At 37.5% G+C, this 17,898-nt stretch overlaps 1 pseudogene; it reads right to left on the bottom strand.

Annotated features, from left to right (window-relative positions):
- Positions 1 to 8,163: 8,163 nt before the first annotated feature.
- On the bottom strand, positions 8,164 to 10,565 carry LOC148772467 (G-type lectin S-receptor-like serine/threonine-protein kinase SD2-2 pseudogene; annotated as a pseudogene).
- Between the last annotated feature and the right edge of the window lie 7,333 nt (positions 10,566 to 17,898).

Raw genomic sequence — 17,898 nt, forward strand, 5'->3', positions numbered from 1 at the left:
GTGAGTACTAGTTATTTATCAAAAAGATAATCCGATTTTAATTTTAATCTCCAAAAAGCTTGTATAACAAGAAATCCGAATATCCAAATTTTTGTGTTATGAATCAATTCTAAGGTATCTTGACATGAATTTTAAAAAATACATTTTTATTCACCTATCATATAAAATATATAATAATATTGATATTATGAAAAAAAACATTATAAGTGTAATTTTGACTCTTTTATTTTGAATTTTATAATTATTTTGGAAATCAATTTTTTTGAAAATCGGAATCTCATTTATGTTCTGAGAAAAGAAATTTTGAAAAATCGGACTTTGAAATTTTTAGAGATTTGAATGGAAATTATTTTCATCAAAATTGTCATGATTCAAAAACTTCGTTCTAATTTCCATCCATAAAACTAATCTAATATTTATCAGATATGTGTAAATCTACGTTTCAAATTCACCCAATATTAATAACCGGAAGTAGCACAGAATTTCCCATGCATAGATTAGTTGTTATTATGCATCAAAGTCCTTTTGATTTGTAAGGTATTTTGAAGAATATCCAATCTAAACATGTAATTGGCTTTTAAAGTGTTTATATACTAATTATATTTTAAATAAATATATTATAATAAGAAAAAAACTATATATTATTTTTAATAATTTGATAATTACATAACCCGTTCGGTTCGATATCCTATACAAACTTGTGATATGCTCGGTACGATTTTACCGAACGAATACTATCAGATTCAATGTTATTAAAAAATAATAGGGTAAATTGCATTTAATCCCCCTGTGGTTTCACCGTTTGGCACTTTACCCCCTCTGTTATCAATTTGGGCACTTGACCCTCCTGGGGTTATCAAATTGTAGCGGCTGTCTAAAAATCCGTTAAAGTTAATTGTGAGTGCATCTCACTCGCCCAAAATTGAAGTTTTTATAATTATTTCGTGCAAATTAATTATATATATGTGTCCGATGAATTCCAGATTCAGTTTTAGATATTGTTTTACTGTTTTACGAAGAGTTGCAACAGTTAATGAAACCGTAATAAAAAGACACAAATTTTAAAGTGGTTCAGATACAATTGTACCCTACATCCACGGGGACCTGCAAATAAAATTTACTAATTTTTAGTTTTACGAATACAATAGTAGGACTTAATCAAAATACAAAGACTCCCTCTTTGTTGACGCCGTTCTTGTATACTACGCTGAATTATAAATCTTCAATTTGCAGCACGTCCCTTGCTCCGCACGGTTGAACTCCCTTCAACGCTGAATCCTTCAGTCGGCGGATCGATCTCCTCCCGAGATCTGTTTAAGCCCCTCTCCCGAATAACCGTTCTTCTTTTTGTATAGAAGAAACAAACTTGTGATACTCGTTGAATCTTGGTGTCTTCACCACAAAGCCTTGAAGCCGATATATTTTCTATGAAAATCACGTATCACGATGGAGCAATAAAAACGAGAGGAAACAAATATTTTCTCTGAACTCTTCTCTCGACAAAAGACATCCGAATAATAACACCGGAAGCTGCTTATATATTGCATCTTATAAGAAACCTGATTCACGTGAAAGACAAGAATTACATCAGGAGAGGACTTCTCATATTACGTATAATAAAATATCTTCTTGACTTATCAAAACACTACTTCCCTTATCACCACACCAATTAATATAATATTAATAAAAATACCAAGGAAACAAATCTTCTTGATACGTCTTGCACAAGTTCAAGATTTGTTGGACTATTTCATATTAATAAGCATCCATAATAAATAAATAAACAATTAATGACAAATTAAAGAATTAAACTAAACAAGGAGACTTTTCTTTTGTGTTTCACGGTAAATAAGGATTTGTTGCACAAGTCTTTACTCATCCCTTGTTTATTAGAATCCAAATAGATTGTAACAATCTCCCCCTTTGTCATTTATTGATTTTTGTCATTTCTCCCCCTGAATAAAATACCTGAAAATAAAACAATCAGAGGATAGACGGAAGCAATAAAACTAAAGATCATCCTCAGCATTAAATGAACAGCTCATCATAATCATCTTTTTCAGCAACAAGAGTGGCATCAACTGTTGCAATAGTAAGTGCCACAGTTTCAGCAACTGTTCCCACAGTAGTGGCTTCGGCAGGTGGTTCATAATGGAGTCAGCTCTCCCTGCATGTATTTTTCCACCGGTAAATGATCCTTAGGCAGTTTCTCTTGTAAATGACTTCACTCTTCCCCTTGCTTACTTGGCTTGGTAGACTTTGAAGGCGACGTGGTATATCATCCACGTGATAAAAGACTCAGCAAATAACGTCAGCATTAGCTCCTACTTTTATATTCTTGTGAAAACCGAGATTCTAACACTCTCCCCCTTTGGCATTGATTGGTCAGAATATTTACTCCCCCTAAATATATGATACTTCTCTTCACAATGCTCATTATTTATCCTGTATTTCTGCACTATTCCAGCAACTGTCTGATGCACTGTCTCAACAGTTGTCTGAACTCCCCCTGCATTCCTGCACTGTTCCAACAACTGTTAAATGCACTGTAACAACAGTTGTCGGAACTCCCCCTGTGTTCATGCCATCGTTACTGTTCTTTTCTCCCCATTTCTGGGCAATCACCATACGTAGATAAATCAACATGGACTAATGATCTTGATGTGTCGAGCAATCTGTTCAAACACTTAACAAAAAGATCAAACGAAGAGAGAATCTTGAAAGTAAGTGAGAATAATCACCAAACATAACGTGCACACAAAGTCACAAACTTACAACTCAATACCACACGATAATTGCAATACGAAAATCAAAGGATAGTGATATCAAATCCAACATTAAATAAAAAAGACTACAGACATTGCCAAACTTCATACGAAACGTGGAACTGTGAGTTGTAAGCTCAATAGATGCGGCTGCAACAAAAATCAAATTTAACCGGCACATAAACAAAAATCCCGTCTCTCTCTCTTTTTTTTTTTTTTTTTTTTTTTTAAATAATGCCTAATGCAAGACAATAAGTAAATATGAGAAATAAACATGAGTGAAGAGACATGTGAATAGGATACTGCATGGACAAACAAAACATATGGGATTTATCTTCACATTCACGATAATCGCAATCCCCAAAAATCCGACCGCCAATGCAACCAATAAACTTAATAATTCCAAGTCAAACACAAAGATGCTCTTATTAGGTAGCGTACACACACGTCTAATGGTAGCTTTTTCCCATGAAAAACAGAGCAATTAAAATGAATGAGATTATGGTGGTCGTTCAATGTATAGTCCACTGGGCTTTCTAATTGAGCCTTGTAGTGAGTGTTCGGTCAAGTGGTTTACTGGCTCGACTCAACTAGGCTTCGAACTATTCACTGACCATATGTATACTTTATATTGGCCGTGCAATGTGTAGTCCCCTGGGCTTTCAAATTGAGCCGTGTAGCGAGCTTTCGGCCACGTGATTTACTGACTCGACTCAAAAAGGCTTCGAACTATTCACTGACCAAATGGTTGTACATATATATTAGTAACAGTAGTTCAAGAGTAGCTTTCACTCATTAAAAGATGGAGTTTTTCCCTATAAAAACATCCAACCATGACAAGACTATTAAGAGAAATAAATAAGTTGAAGCCTTTTAAGTAATCAATTTGGGAATTGGTGAAGTTCTACCCCCACAAAGTTTAGAAGTACACGAAGTATCAAATTCACATTTGTCTCAATCATATGTAATATGCTTAATGCAGGTCCTATATGAGATGCAAAAACATATGCAGTGTCCTACCACTAAAGGTTGCAAGTCTGGACACACAGACTGTTGCAACAGTTCATGCAACTGCAGCAGATTAAACAACATAAATTCCCAGCGATTTTCGCAAGGAATCAAATCTCTGTGCATCAAGGGTTTTTGCAAAAACATCAGTTAATTCATTCTCCGTTGCAGCATAATCAATTGAGACAATCCCCTTTTCGACCAAGCCCATTACGAAACAATGACAAATATCAGTAAGCTTAGTTCTCGAATGTTGAATTGGATTCATAAACTTATTTTTCGCACACAAATTATCACAATTCAGATTACCAAAGTTTTTATTCCCCAAACTAGCTTTGTCACCAGAACTAATGGAACAGTTAGTACTATCATCACATGAGTTTAAAGAAGTAATGACAGATAAACAATTAAGATCAGACTTCTTTACCCAGATTTTTTGTGCAGTTTTATTCACTAAATCAACCTTTATCTTGGGTTTTTTAGATGACACAAAAGTGTGATCAATTTTAGTGGAAAGTGGTGAGCGGGCCATTATTCTTTTAACCATTTTCAAGTACTTAAAACACCTGGGTCGTATATGACCAGGAACATGACAAAAATGACAGGTAGGGACAAAATGTTTTCTTTGAGATGACTGTGTTGATGCAACTGTCGCAACAGTTTGTGATACGGTGGATTGTTTTACAAAATTGATTTTTCTTTTTGGATCTTCTTTCTGATTCAATGCATCATTAGATAGCTGATTACTCCCTATACCTATACGACCATAGTTCGGCTGATTTTTGTTCAAAAATTCATTCAAAGTTACTCTACCAGTATTAAACTTAGAAATAGCATCTTGGGTTTGAACAAATTTAGCCTTCAAACTATCTGTTTCTCTACTTGCAGAAATAGCATTTTGTTCAAGAGTAGAAATTCTTACCTTCAACACTTTGTTTTCCTCAATTAGGACAAGCTTCTCTTTTTCTAGGAATTTATTCGACTCGCATACCTGAAGCAATTTTTCGTACATCATTTCGTAGCACTTCTTTAATTCTTCCAAGGTTGTCTCGTCATCATCACTGTTGTTTTCTAAATCCCAATCATCACCTGCAAGAATAAAGGGAGTTAAACCGCTGTCGTCTATTGAAGGCAAATTATCATACCTGAGTTCTGTTTGAACTGTATGTCCAACTGTTGCAACAGTTTCAGCAACAGTCTCTTTGCACTTGCTTATCAGAGCAGTTCCTTCGTAGGTTTCTTGTAGAACATCCCATGCCTCCTTTGCTGATTTGCACATTGATATCAATTTGAATTGTTCGTCATCGATACAACTCAAGATAGCATTGGTTGCCTTGGAAGCTATTCGTACTTCTTCATCACTCCACTTTTCTTTTGGCGTTTGAATGATCTTGTGTGACTCATTCATTGAGGTAGGAGGTGTCCAACCAAATAGAATCGCACGCCAGGCCCATTCATCAATAGATTTGATGAACATCTTCATCCTTATTTTCCAATCAGAGTAGTTCAATTCACCCAAGAGAGGTGGAAGGAATGCGCCTTCAAGATGATTATTCATATCTGCACCAAAAAAAAAAAATTAAATCCCAAAATCTCACTAAGTGTATCTAGTGACAAACTCTTGATGCCAATTGTCATAATTATTTCGTGCAAATTAATTATATATTTGTGTCCGATGAATTCCAGATTCAGTTTTAGATATTGGTTTACTGTTTTACGAAGAGTTGCAACAGTTAATGAAACAGTAATAAAAAGACACAAATTTTAAAGTGGTTCGGATACAATTGTACCCTACATCCACGGGGACCTGCAAATAAAATTTACTAATTTTTAGTTTTACGAATACAATAGTAGGACTTAATCAAAATACAAAGACTCCCTCTTTGTTGACGCCGTTCTTGTATACTACGCCTGAATTATAAATCTTCAATTTGCAGCACGTCCCTTGCTCCGCACGGTTGAACTCCCTTCAACGCTGAATCCTTCAGTCGGCGGATCGATCTCCTCCCGAGATCTGTTTAAGCCCCTCTCCCGAATAACCGATCTTCTTTTTGTATAGAAGAAACAAACTTGTGATACTCGTTGAATCTTGGTGTCTTCACCACAAAGCCTTGAAGCCGATATATTTTCTATGAAAATCACGTATCACGATGGATCAATAAAAACGAGAGGAAAAAAATATTTTCTCTGAACTCTTCTCTCGATAAAAGACATCCGAATAATAACACCTGAAGCTGCTTATATATTGCATCTTATAAGAAACCTGATTCACGTGAAAGACAAGAATTACATCAGGAGAGGACTTCTCATATTACGTATAATAAAATATCTTCTTGACTTATCAAAACACTACTTCCCTTATCACCACACCAATCAATATAATATTAATAAAAATACCAAGGAAACAAATCTTCTTGATACGTCTTGAACAAGTTCAAGATTTGTTGGACTATTTCATATTAATAAGCATCCATAATAAATCAATAAACAATTAATGACAAATTAAAGAATTAAACTAAACAAGGAGACTTCCCTTTTGTGTTTCACGGTAAATAAGGACTTGTTGCACAAGTCTTTACTCAGATCTAGGGTTTGGATCAGTAGCTGTTGTTGGGTGCTTGTTTTCGTTTTGGTGTTACCGCCAGACCTTGGATCGACTGTAGGAACACTGGAAAAGGGAACTGAGCCGTTCTATTTTATTTTACAGTTTTTTTTATCTATTTCCTTATTTCTTTGGTTCTACGGATCTATAGCTGAATTTGGAAGAACTTGTACCTAACACTGGTATCAGAGCATCAGTTGGGCACTTGTTCTTTACAGACTCGTGCTACGGATTTCGTTACTGTGGCTCACTCGCTCTGTTTCTGGGTAAAATCATGGAATAACCTGTGGTTGGTTGACCTTATGTGGTCAGAATTTACTTCCGATGTTCTCTAAAACCTGGGCCAACTCAGGCTACCTGCTACTCCAAACTTCCCTTGTCCGGACCGCTTAGTGTCGCAGGAATCTGGGGAAGGGGGATAGTCTGAGATAGCCCAGACTTCTACCGGTTTGTTGCCTCTGCAACACTTGGCTCACTTTTTGGGCCTTCTGAGATCATCTTATGTGCTCTTATTTTCTGTTGCTACATTTATCGATTCTACCTACATAATGATCGTTTTGAACTAAAAGATCATTTACATTATATGCCACACGTCTCCACTCCCTATAGTTACATTTAGCGAGACGAGTTTTCTGTATATAAAAAAACCCTCATTTTAAAATATAGTATTTTCTCAATATTATGAGTGGAAATTGTAACATAATTTTAGAATTCTGCCGATTCCAATTTCGGGACAAAATATTTTATTATGAATTCCGAAAGTTCGGATTTCCCGTTTTTCTATTTTTTTATAATACATACCAGATTCCGATTTCGAATCATATTCCATTTCCAAATATATTTCCGAAAATTCCCAGTTATTTCTCCAAAAAATACACTAATAATATCAATATTCGAAACATCCAATTCCGACCCAATCAATCCGATTTCGACCCCCACTCGATATAAACAAACACGGACGGAAAAAAAAAAAGTGTTTTTTACCAGATAGAAAGCGATCCAACGGCCAAAACGGGCTCCTCAAGATGGCCCGTGAGAACAATAATACTCATAAAATACCAAATCTCCAAACAAAGCATAATAGCCGAAGCAATCGAGAGCCTAACGAAAGCCCACATCTCCTTAAAAGCAAGCCAAGACAAGCCGCACCAGCTATCTTGACACCAGCCGACAATATAAACCAACTGAGCCAAAGCGATCCCCCAAGCCGATATATCGTAAGCCACGGCCGCGCCAGCTAAACCCCACTTGAAAAGCCGAACGACACAAGAACAATATCGCCACGTGCAGAACGAGGAAGAAGAACCCTACCCATGCAAGAATACCGACTTTGCTCTGCGCCTGCAGGCTGCAGGAACTTCTGCGTCGGGAAGTTTATGGCGAGCGAGAACATCTAAGGGATTATGTAGAGAGAGAATCTCCCCGCTATGTCGGCTAGGTCGTTGCGCTGACCTAGCAGCTTTAGGATTTGCGTCGAGAAAATGTAGAGCGGTAATAAGCAGACGCATGCCGACGTCAGAATTATCCAGGATCTTTGCATGTATACTCCGAGCATTTTTATTTCGCCTGCCCCGAATGCTTGCCCGCATAGCGTTTCGAGTGCACTCGCCATACCTAGCTGTTGAATTTCAAGAAAATTCAAAAAAGAAAAATATATTTCTTGTGGGGCCCACAATGCTACATTTCTAGAAAATTATTTCACCTTTACAATCGAGTAGTAGGTTTTCGAAGAGCGGTTGGGGATTCATAATTTACTTATTGCATGCATGAAATTCGAGAATATATAAGTCAAAACGAGACACGGTCATCCCGCGGGCCCCGCCCCCCGGATTCCACCCCCACACCTCGAAACGACTCGCCGGAGACCAACGCCTGAAGCAGCTGCGGCGGCGGCGGCACCGCCACCTCCACCATCCCCTCCAACATCTTCACCACCATCCCCATTACTCGGCCTCGCCGACTCCTCATCCTGTATACACCAAACTGCAACCAACCCAACCCGCCCCGCCTCCGCCATGTCATAAACTCCGGCGAGCCGCCCGTCCACCACCGCCCCAATATCCCCATCTATTATGCTCCGCGCCGCCCACGGCGGGAAAAATCAACCCTCCCCCTCCCCACCCCCGCTGCCCCTCCACGTTCCGTTGCCCCCCAATCAACTCCAACAAAGTCATACCGTAGCTATAAACATCCGCCTTCGAACTAATCGCCACGCCGGAAATCCACTCCGGCGCAACGTACCCCCAAGTCCCCCTCATCGTCACCAAAACCCTACTAAAATCCCGGCCGATCAACTTCGCGAGCCCGAAATCCGACACCTTAGCCAAAAAATCACCGTCCAATAAAATATTCTCCGGCTTGATATCGCAATACAATTCCTACACTCCTCGTGCAAATACGCAATCCCTCTAGCTGTACCGAGGGCAATTTGGAATCTCGCATCCCAACTAAGAATATTCTCGCACCCTTGTCTTAAATACGAACTTAAAGATCCGTTTGCCATGTAATCGTAGACCAAAAGACGGTGAAAATTTTCCGAGCAAAACCCTCTCAATCTCACAAGATTCACATGCTGAATATTTTCGATTGTACACAGCTCTGCTCGAAACTCCTTTTCACCGCCACCTGGCCTTTCGAGCCTCTTAACTGCCACCGAACAAGAATCGGACAACACACCTTGGAAAACCGCCCCGAATCCGCCATGGCCGAGTTTTACGGAGAACCCCTTTCGTTGCAGAATGGAGCTCTTTATAAGAAAACACTCGTAGATTCGTTACTTGAAACACGATATCTTCCTCTCCTCCGTTTTTTCTCCTATTTTTTCTCCTCCTCGAAAGCAAATACAAGTTCGTAGCTCCTACAATCACAATCACGAAAATGCCACCACAAATCATTCCGATCAACAATTTCGTCTTCTTGTTCTTCTTTTCGCTACCAGTTTGCACTCTAACATACAACTTGTCCTGGATAGTGGTATCCGAAGTAAGATTACGCAGGTTCAAAAGCGAACCGTACAAGTTCGTGCACACGTTCGTGTTTGGATTATGAAACAAACCAATGCAAGAACAATTTTTCAAACACGAACTCTCGCACTCCCTTCTACTCCCACTAAACGAAACAACTGTCGTCTTATCGAAACTCACAACACCAACTTCCTCAAACGTGTCGCCCCCACCGCAAATTTTGTCACCTTCACGCAAACAACCCTCCAAAAAATCCATTCAAACATTGACAAGGGCTCGATAATTTATCACCGTTACAAACACCTAAATCGCCACATAGATTGTACACTCTACACACGTATTCGGGCTGCGACCAAAACATGTTCCACACTTCACTCTGTTGTGACCAAGTGAATTGCTTGAGCTGGCCCATGTGGTTGATCACAAACCTCGCAAACGGAGGCTTTAGGCCTCGTTCGAGCGGCACTTCGGTGTAACCGAAAGTTGCCATGGGCGTAAATGTATGGGATTGTCATCTGAGGCACCCCTGCAAATGCATTCCCATTCCAATTACCCGTAGTCCAATAATTCGACGAATTCGGCGACGTACGATCTTTGCTGTAGAACAGCGCAATCTCACCGTAATCCGGTGGGTCCAACCGCAGGGAATACCTCCCCGGGACGGGTCGACGGTGCTCTTCCACGACGTCAGCATTTTCCCCGCCGTCAAGTTCATGCCACAAGTTCATGCCACGTGTCCGTCGGGAAATCGAAGCTCCGCCACACGATTGCGCCGTCGCTGCTCGACAGAATCAAATCCCCTTGTTCCAACAACTCCAAATCGGCTCCCTTTTCGGCATTAATTGCTTGTTTCCCAGAAGATGGTTCTTGAATCTTGGTCCACCACAGCTAATTTCCCATCCTAGGTTATTTCTGCGGCGGCTGACGTCAGATTCGCGATGGGTTTCTCGCGGTTTCCGACCCAGACGTAAACGGGTACAAGTATGGAGGCGTACCAACCCGATTCGTCGTTCGGGGAGAAGAACCCCCATCCTAAACGCTTGAAATTGTGGCGTTTCCTCGGATTATAATATGGGATCTCCGCAAAGATTCCAACTTTATGCTACCCTGAAGTATCTTCGTTCTGGGTTCTGTCGAATTCCGAATAATCTTTGCAGCGTATGGGGTTATGGGTTTTATCAGTGATGATTCTAGAGTGAGAAAGTAGAGAGGGGAGAAGCATAACATGATGTTTGTGGTAGGGGTTTGACCAAAGAAGAATAAAAAGAAAAATGCGTATTATTATTATTAAAAATGCATACTACTAATCATACTGTAATACTACTCCTCTCTCTCTACTCTCCTGCTGCGTCTTTCATAAACAAACTAACATAACCACACTAAAATATATCATGTTTCGGAACAACAAGGGTTCTGAGAAAAAAGAAGAAGCAACATGTCACGGATGTTGGATTTTTGATCTTTTGTAATCATCCAACAAAAGATTGGTCTTTTGTTGGATGATTACAAATGAGGATCCTACCCTATTTATACTAAATCACCTCATTAATGGACGGTGGAGATCTATTTGATCTAATGACTAGAAGTTGTTCGCTAGAACATTTCAAAATATTCCTACATAATATCTACAAGGAGGGTTCTAGAAAGCTTTTTAAAATTCTCCAAGAATCTCTACCTAACTCAATACATTTCAACTTGGGCCTAACTCTATTTAGGTTAAGTTTTGGGCTCATTAACCTCCCAACCTAAGGGAAACTGACAAAGGGTTGGGCCAAAAGGCGGGTCGTGACATCCTCCCCGCCTAATTCGGCGACGTCCTCGTTGCTTTGAACAAGTGGAGACATCTTGAAATTGCCACAAGTCTTCTTTAGTCTCCCACATTGCCTCGGACTCGGGTAAACCCTTTCCATTTGATGAGGTATTGTATACTCGATGGAACACCCCTACGTCGCTTCAGTTGTCGGCCGAGCAGTTCCTCGATCTCTTTATCATATGACTTGGTCATGATGTGTGGTGTTCGGTGTGACTCTCCTCGGCTTGGGTCTTCCTTGTCTTCGTTATAAGGCTTCAACATACTCACATGGAAGACCGGGTGAATTTTCAAAGAACTTGGAAGTTTTAGGCGATACGAAACTTTACCGACTTTGGCGATCACCGGGAATAGTCATTCGTACCTCCGCACAAGTCCCTTGTGCATGCTCCACAACGCCTTGAACTGTTGGGGCAATAGTTTCACCATCACTTGGGCCCCAACGTCGAATTCCCGTGGTCGTCGTTTGTCGTCCGCCCATTTCTTCATTCGTCGCTAGCCTTCGCAAGGCACGCACCGGCTAAGTCGGCTTGTTCCTCCCACGACTTAGCCATCTTCAATGCTCCGGGACTTCTTCCATCGGTTACCGTAGCCAAAGTGTGTGGCGTAAGTGGTTGTTGTCCCGTTGCAGACACGAATGGACTCCTCCCCGTGGCTTCACTCCGCTGCAAGTTGTAAGAAATTTGAGCCACGTCGAGGAGCTTTGCCCAATCTTTTTGATTGACTCCCACAAAGTGCCGTAAGTAGCACTGGCGTTCACCCTTTCCGTTTGCCCATCGGTTTGGGGGTGAAAACTCGTCGAGAAGCAAAGCTCGGACCCTATAAGTTTGAAAAGTTCCGTCCATAATCGCCCCATGAAGCAGGGGTCTCGATCGCTTATGATGCTCCTCGATAATCCATAACTTGATGGTTTTAGAAGCCATCAATAGGAAATTGTTTTTTTTTTTTCGTTATGAGAAATATGGGCATACGAAGGCCCGTCGCATGCTTCGAGGTTCGTATGCTTATAACCAAGTTCTTACTTGTTTTGTCGTGTCTTCGATGTATCTGTTCGGATACAAAATTATTTGCTGCTAGCTGACTCATAAATTTCCGTGTTCATGTGATGTGAGATAATTAGAATATATAGTATTATAATTAGAATAAGTGACGAAAGACAACGAAATATTTTGTTGTAAATGCTCCAAGTGATTTGACAACAAAATATAATCGTTGTAAATTTAAAAACCAACTCTTTTTCTTGATTTTAATTATATATATATATATATATATATATATATATATATATATATATATATATATATATATATATATATATATATGATAAGAAAAATCTTATTTGTTTATATTAACTACAATAACTCATAATTTTTTTGTTAAGTCAATTGTTGATATGATTTTAAAAAATTACTATATATAATTAATGGTAGATGTTATATTTATTATTAAATTTTATTGTGAATTATGTTTTGAACATAAAATACATATAATAAATTATTTTTTATGACATATTATTTATTTATGTAGTTATTTTAATCATTTGATCTTGTGTATTTAGTTTTTATAAATTTATTTTCAGTCAGTTTACACAAATGTAGTGTTGTCTCAGCGGTTTGAAGGGTGTCTAACTTCAAATCAACCAGAGTTCGACTCTTACCATTGTCATGTCTCCATATATTTGACATTTATCAAGCGGGTTAGCCTATTGGGCTAAATCACGAGTTTAACCCAACAATTCCGACTTTGAAGCGGTTCGGCGGTCTAAAGGTTGGGTCCGCGAATGCGGGTTGGCGGTCCAAAGGTCGGGTCGGCAGATGCGGGTCGGTAGTCCAAAGGTCGGGATGGCGGGTGCGGTCGAAAATAAGTCATGTATTGGTAACAATAAGTATGTTGCAACGAAATACAATTTTGTTCTTAATGATTAATGTATTGGCAACGATTTATGTGTTGCAACGACATAAATTCGTTGTTATTAATAAATGTATTGGCAACGATAGATTTGTGGCAACAAAATAAATTCGTTGGTAGTTATCAAAGAATTTGCAACAATAAATGTATGGCAACAAAATAGACTTGTTGTTATTACTTAATGCATTGGCAACGATCAATATGTAGCAACGACATAACAATGTTGTCTATAATGCATTATTGGCAACGATTTGTAACATTTCGTTGCCCGGAACTTTTGGTGACAAGGAAACGGCAACGAAGGTGGCAACAAAATAATTTTGTTGCAAGAGGAATTGACAACGAAATTAAAGTCTTTTGGCAACAAAACGTATTGTTGCCAATTTGACATTTTCTTGTAGTGTTTGTATTTATGTGTAGTACAGGGGGTAAATGATACAAAGTCCATAGTACAAGGGTGTTTTTGTATTTAACCCTATATAGTATTATTTGCCGTAAACTATTGAACTTTCGGACCAATAGCCAGTTTGTTATTAATTTTTTTTTTTTAAATTTTCTTTCGTTGCCTATGAACACAATGTCTTTGATCGATAAATCGTTTCTATTCTCGGCTCATGCAATAACGTTTCTGATGCTGGTAAGTTTCTCGTAAAAAGGTTTTCGTTTGTCGTTAATTGTTATATTTGAAGCTCGATTTTTTTCTTTCTATAGCTAACCTGGCTCATAATCATTCAAAGGATTCGAGTTTCGATTCCCCCGATTCGCAAGAAGCTCGAACCCAAGTGAGTTTTGATAAATTTTGACATGCTATATATTATAACGAGAAAATTCAGATTCGTTTTTATTTATTTTTTTTCATTTTTAAAACAGGGATTTGATGTTCCTTGGTGGACGAGAATCACGGGGATGAAGTTAACAGGCACGGTAAAAGCTCGCCTTCTTCGTATGATGAATCGAGACCCGAGTCGATGTTTATTGAAAATAAATATTTTTTTTATAGTATACTATTCATTCATCTTAATTGAATAAAAGTATATGTTTATTGAAATTTATCGAGAGAAAAATACATCTAATTAACGAATAATGAAAGCAATGAACCAGAATATCAAGGCACATGCTCATATTATATATATATATATATGCTGTTTGCTTGGATTTTCATTCAGGATTTTACCCTGCATAATTCTAAAGTCAAAGTGACAATTATAAATAAAAAAATAAAATAACATAAATAAATGAATAAAAACTCTCAGATTCATCACCATTCAATAGTGGAATTATTAGTTATGTCAAATTGCACTTTAACCCTTGAACTATTCATTAACTCAGTTTTCACTCTCAGAAAAAAATTCGAAAGCTATAATTTTGTGTAATGGAACATCATTTTACATACAATTTCATAAAAAAAAATAATAGTATAGAGTTTATGATTAGAGTAGTTGTAAGTAAGTGTTCATTTGGTTAATTAGTCCAATAAAATTTTATTGGACTAATAATTAAAGAGTTAAAAGGTTGATATCAACATCCATTTATTCATATATCCGTTTTGCCTAGTCATCATCTCCGGATTCTTCTTCGAGAATTTCGCCAGTACATATTATAACGAAAATCACGAGCATTTCATACTTGGTACGATACTAATTAACACGTACCAAATGAATCACTATCAGTGTCAATATCAACATCCATTTATTTATACTATACTAATCGGCACATAGAAACTCAAACATATCTTCTACAAAATACAAGTTTCGATTTATATCACAAATCCCTTTTGCCTAGTCATCATCTCCGGTTTCTTCTTCGAGAATTCCACCTGTTATGTAGGCCTCTTAACCAGCCATTCAAAGAATCAAGCAAACAACATTAACATATATAAACATAGGCTAAAATAAAATCAAACAGTACTAGCTAAGGTATTAACTAAACATCATAGTACTAGCTACTATATGTAATATACTTACCATATACCAGTCGTGCCCATCGAATAAACGTAGGAACTAAATGAGTAAAGAGTTTGATTGCATTTGTCACATAGTCTTTATCTCCCTCTCGATTCTTCTGCACCAAAACCTGACTGTATATCGCCACATACCCCATCAACGCAAGAACCGCAGCACTTACCTAATTATTACCAACCAAAACAAACAATGACAAATTCATCATTTAACATATATATTCCTACAATAATATTTGAATTTAAAAAAAAAATGCTTAAAATAAAAAAATTTACCAGAGATAGCAAATTTGTGTCCCCACCAAATTGGATGGAAGCTATAGTGCCCCAGAGCAGGAGTATCGGAATAGAGAGATACGTACCACTAGTGCAAAATAGGTCCAACGATCTCATCCACACCGACGCAGCCCAATAACACCGAAACCCGAGTGAAATCCCCAGTAGTGCAGTCATCACATAACTTCACAATATCGAAACTTATAATGTTAATTTTTCAAGATTTAAGTATAAATGCACATATATCACTTAATCTCACGAGCAACTTCAATATTATATATACGAGGCCATGTATACATTTCAACGAAATATATATAATAGGAGTAAATGTTGCAAGAAATAGGACATATATTATGCATATACACACGATTCGGTTAGCTTCTTAGAAGGAACTAGAACATCATAGATTTCTACAAAAAAAATAAGGTTATGTAATTACGAATTCGGATATTTAATTTACCCTGAATCGATGCGGACGAGCCAGGCAACCCATGGACCAAGAGATGCACCTCCAAAGAATGATCCAGTAATCAAGATGAAGGCCCTAATTTCCTGCAAATTAATTAAACTCGTTATAAATTTTAATTTAAATATCTTATTCATCTAATTAAATGAAGATTATTGGTTTTATATAAAGTTTGAATGTATATACATAAAACCGCCTGGGGACGAAACAGAGTGAAAGGATGGCTGCAAAAGAACCGATTGCGGCGGCGGAGCCTCCGATTGTCTCAGCGTCCCGAAAGTAGACTCCGAAGGCCGAACTTGTGAAAACGAAACTAAGTAGCATGTAGACCTGTATTATAATACATCATAGAACTAATTTAACAGTGTATTTTCAGGAAATTAAAAACTCGGTCAAAATCATACGAGAAACGAAAAGCCGGACGTAAATTATATACGTATATATATCATTGCATTCTAGTTTTCTTCAAATTGAATATAGTAAGAAATAATTCTCAGGAACATAAAGTTCGTATTTCCGGATATAATTCATGATTCGAAATCACGAAACACGCAAACGTACTATACTTGTATATTCATGTTTTCAATTGCGGAAGAAAACAATCTAAAATATATCATAGGTGAAACAAAAATTCCGACATACATAAACTTATCCAGAGCTGAGATATCATATAATTGCATTAATCTAGTAATTTTCTTCAAATGCAGTAAGAAGTAATTCACCCGATTTTCTTCAATTGTATTGAATCGGAAAAATTGAAGAAATTGCAAAATCACAGAGGATCGGAAACCAAAAATCCGACATACGATTAACATATTTTCTCTCACTTCAGGCGAAATTGTACAACAACAGAAAACACGATGTATGAATCAGTACTCAGATATCTCTACGGTTCCATTTAATTCAATTCGCCCGAAAAACTGCAGAAATTGAAAGTACGTACCTGCTGCAGGAACTTAAGGGCGACAGGCGGGAGTTCGTTGAAGCTCCAGCTTTCACCATTCCATTCCCCGTGGAAATACGCTCTCACTGTATCAACTGTATGGCGTTTCACCGTAGAGAACGACATTGTGGATTTTCCTGGTTTTTCTCCCAAAGTGAAGATGAAGAAAGGGCAGAGCAGAGCGTGTGTGCGTGTAAGAAGTGAGGCGGTAAGGAGGAGCAGCATGTGTTTGTATAGGTGTACTGTACGGTAGTTTGTTAGAGTTTCAAAATACGAATTTACCCCTAATAAGGGGTATTTTGCATTTCTTTTCACGCTGATCTTAATTGACGTAATAGGGGTAGCTTGTGGAAAAGGAAAATATGCAAGTTTAGGCGGGAAAGGAATAAGTTCTCCCTTTTCATTATCGCCGCCACGTGGAATTGCACTTTAACCCTTCAACTATTCATTAACTCAGTTTTCACCCTCAGAGAAAATTTGAAAGCTATAATTTTGTGTAATGGAACACCATTTTACATACAATTTCATAAAAAATATTAGCATAAGTATAAATTAGAGCACAATCCACGAAATCTAGATGATTGTTTTAAATTTGACACTATAAGGATGGAGGTGTAACAAAAAATTATAGTTGAGGGTAGATATAAATATCCAAACGAGAGGGGTTTTTTCATAAATTGACCATACCTAGGGATGGTTGTAATTTACTCTTTAATTTTTTATTTTTAAGTTATTTGGCATATTAATTTTCGTAATATAAGATTTATGGATCCACTTTTCTATGATCCGTTGATTCCTCGATCGCCACGTGGAAATATAAATACTCTTACGAAATTAGTACTTTCGTACATGAAGATCTCATTTGGTTGCAAATATATAATTAGTTAAGTTAAGATTAAAAAATAGATTGAAAACTAAATAATTTTATCAGATTCCGCGACGTCTAACAAAAAAAACTTTTTAAAAACTAAGATATGACGTGATAATATAATATTTCGGCGTCGAATAAAAAGTTATTGGATTTATCAAACATCAAACAAGGTCCAATTAGTTAGTTAATCATAACTAATCTTCTCAATAGAACAAAGGCCTACATTACTCAATAAAGTTTAAGAAATAATAGTAAAATAATTTATTAAAAAAAAAAAAAAAAAAAGTTAATTTGTTTACCAAGTACAAACTAAAGTCGCGTTTCCCAAC

The sequence above is a fragment of the Erythranthe guttata genome, chromosome 2 (genome assembly GCF_056151865.1).
Source record: "Erythranthe guttata isolate IM_541 chromosome 2, IM_541, whole genome shotgun sequence".
NCBI classification, from domain to species: domain Eukaryota; kingdom Viridiplantae; phylum Streptophyta; class Magnoliopsida; order Lamiales; family Phrymaceae; genus Erythranthe; species Erythranthe guttata.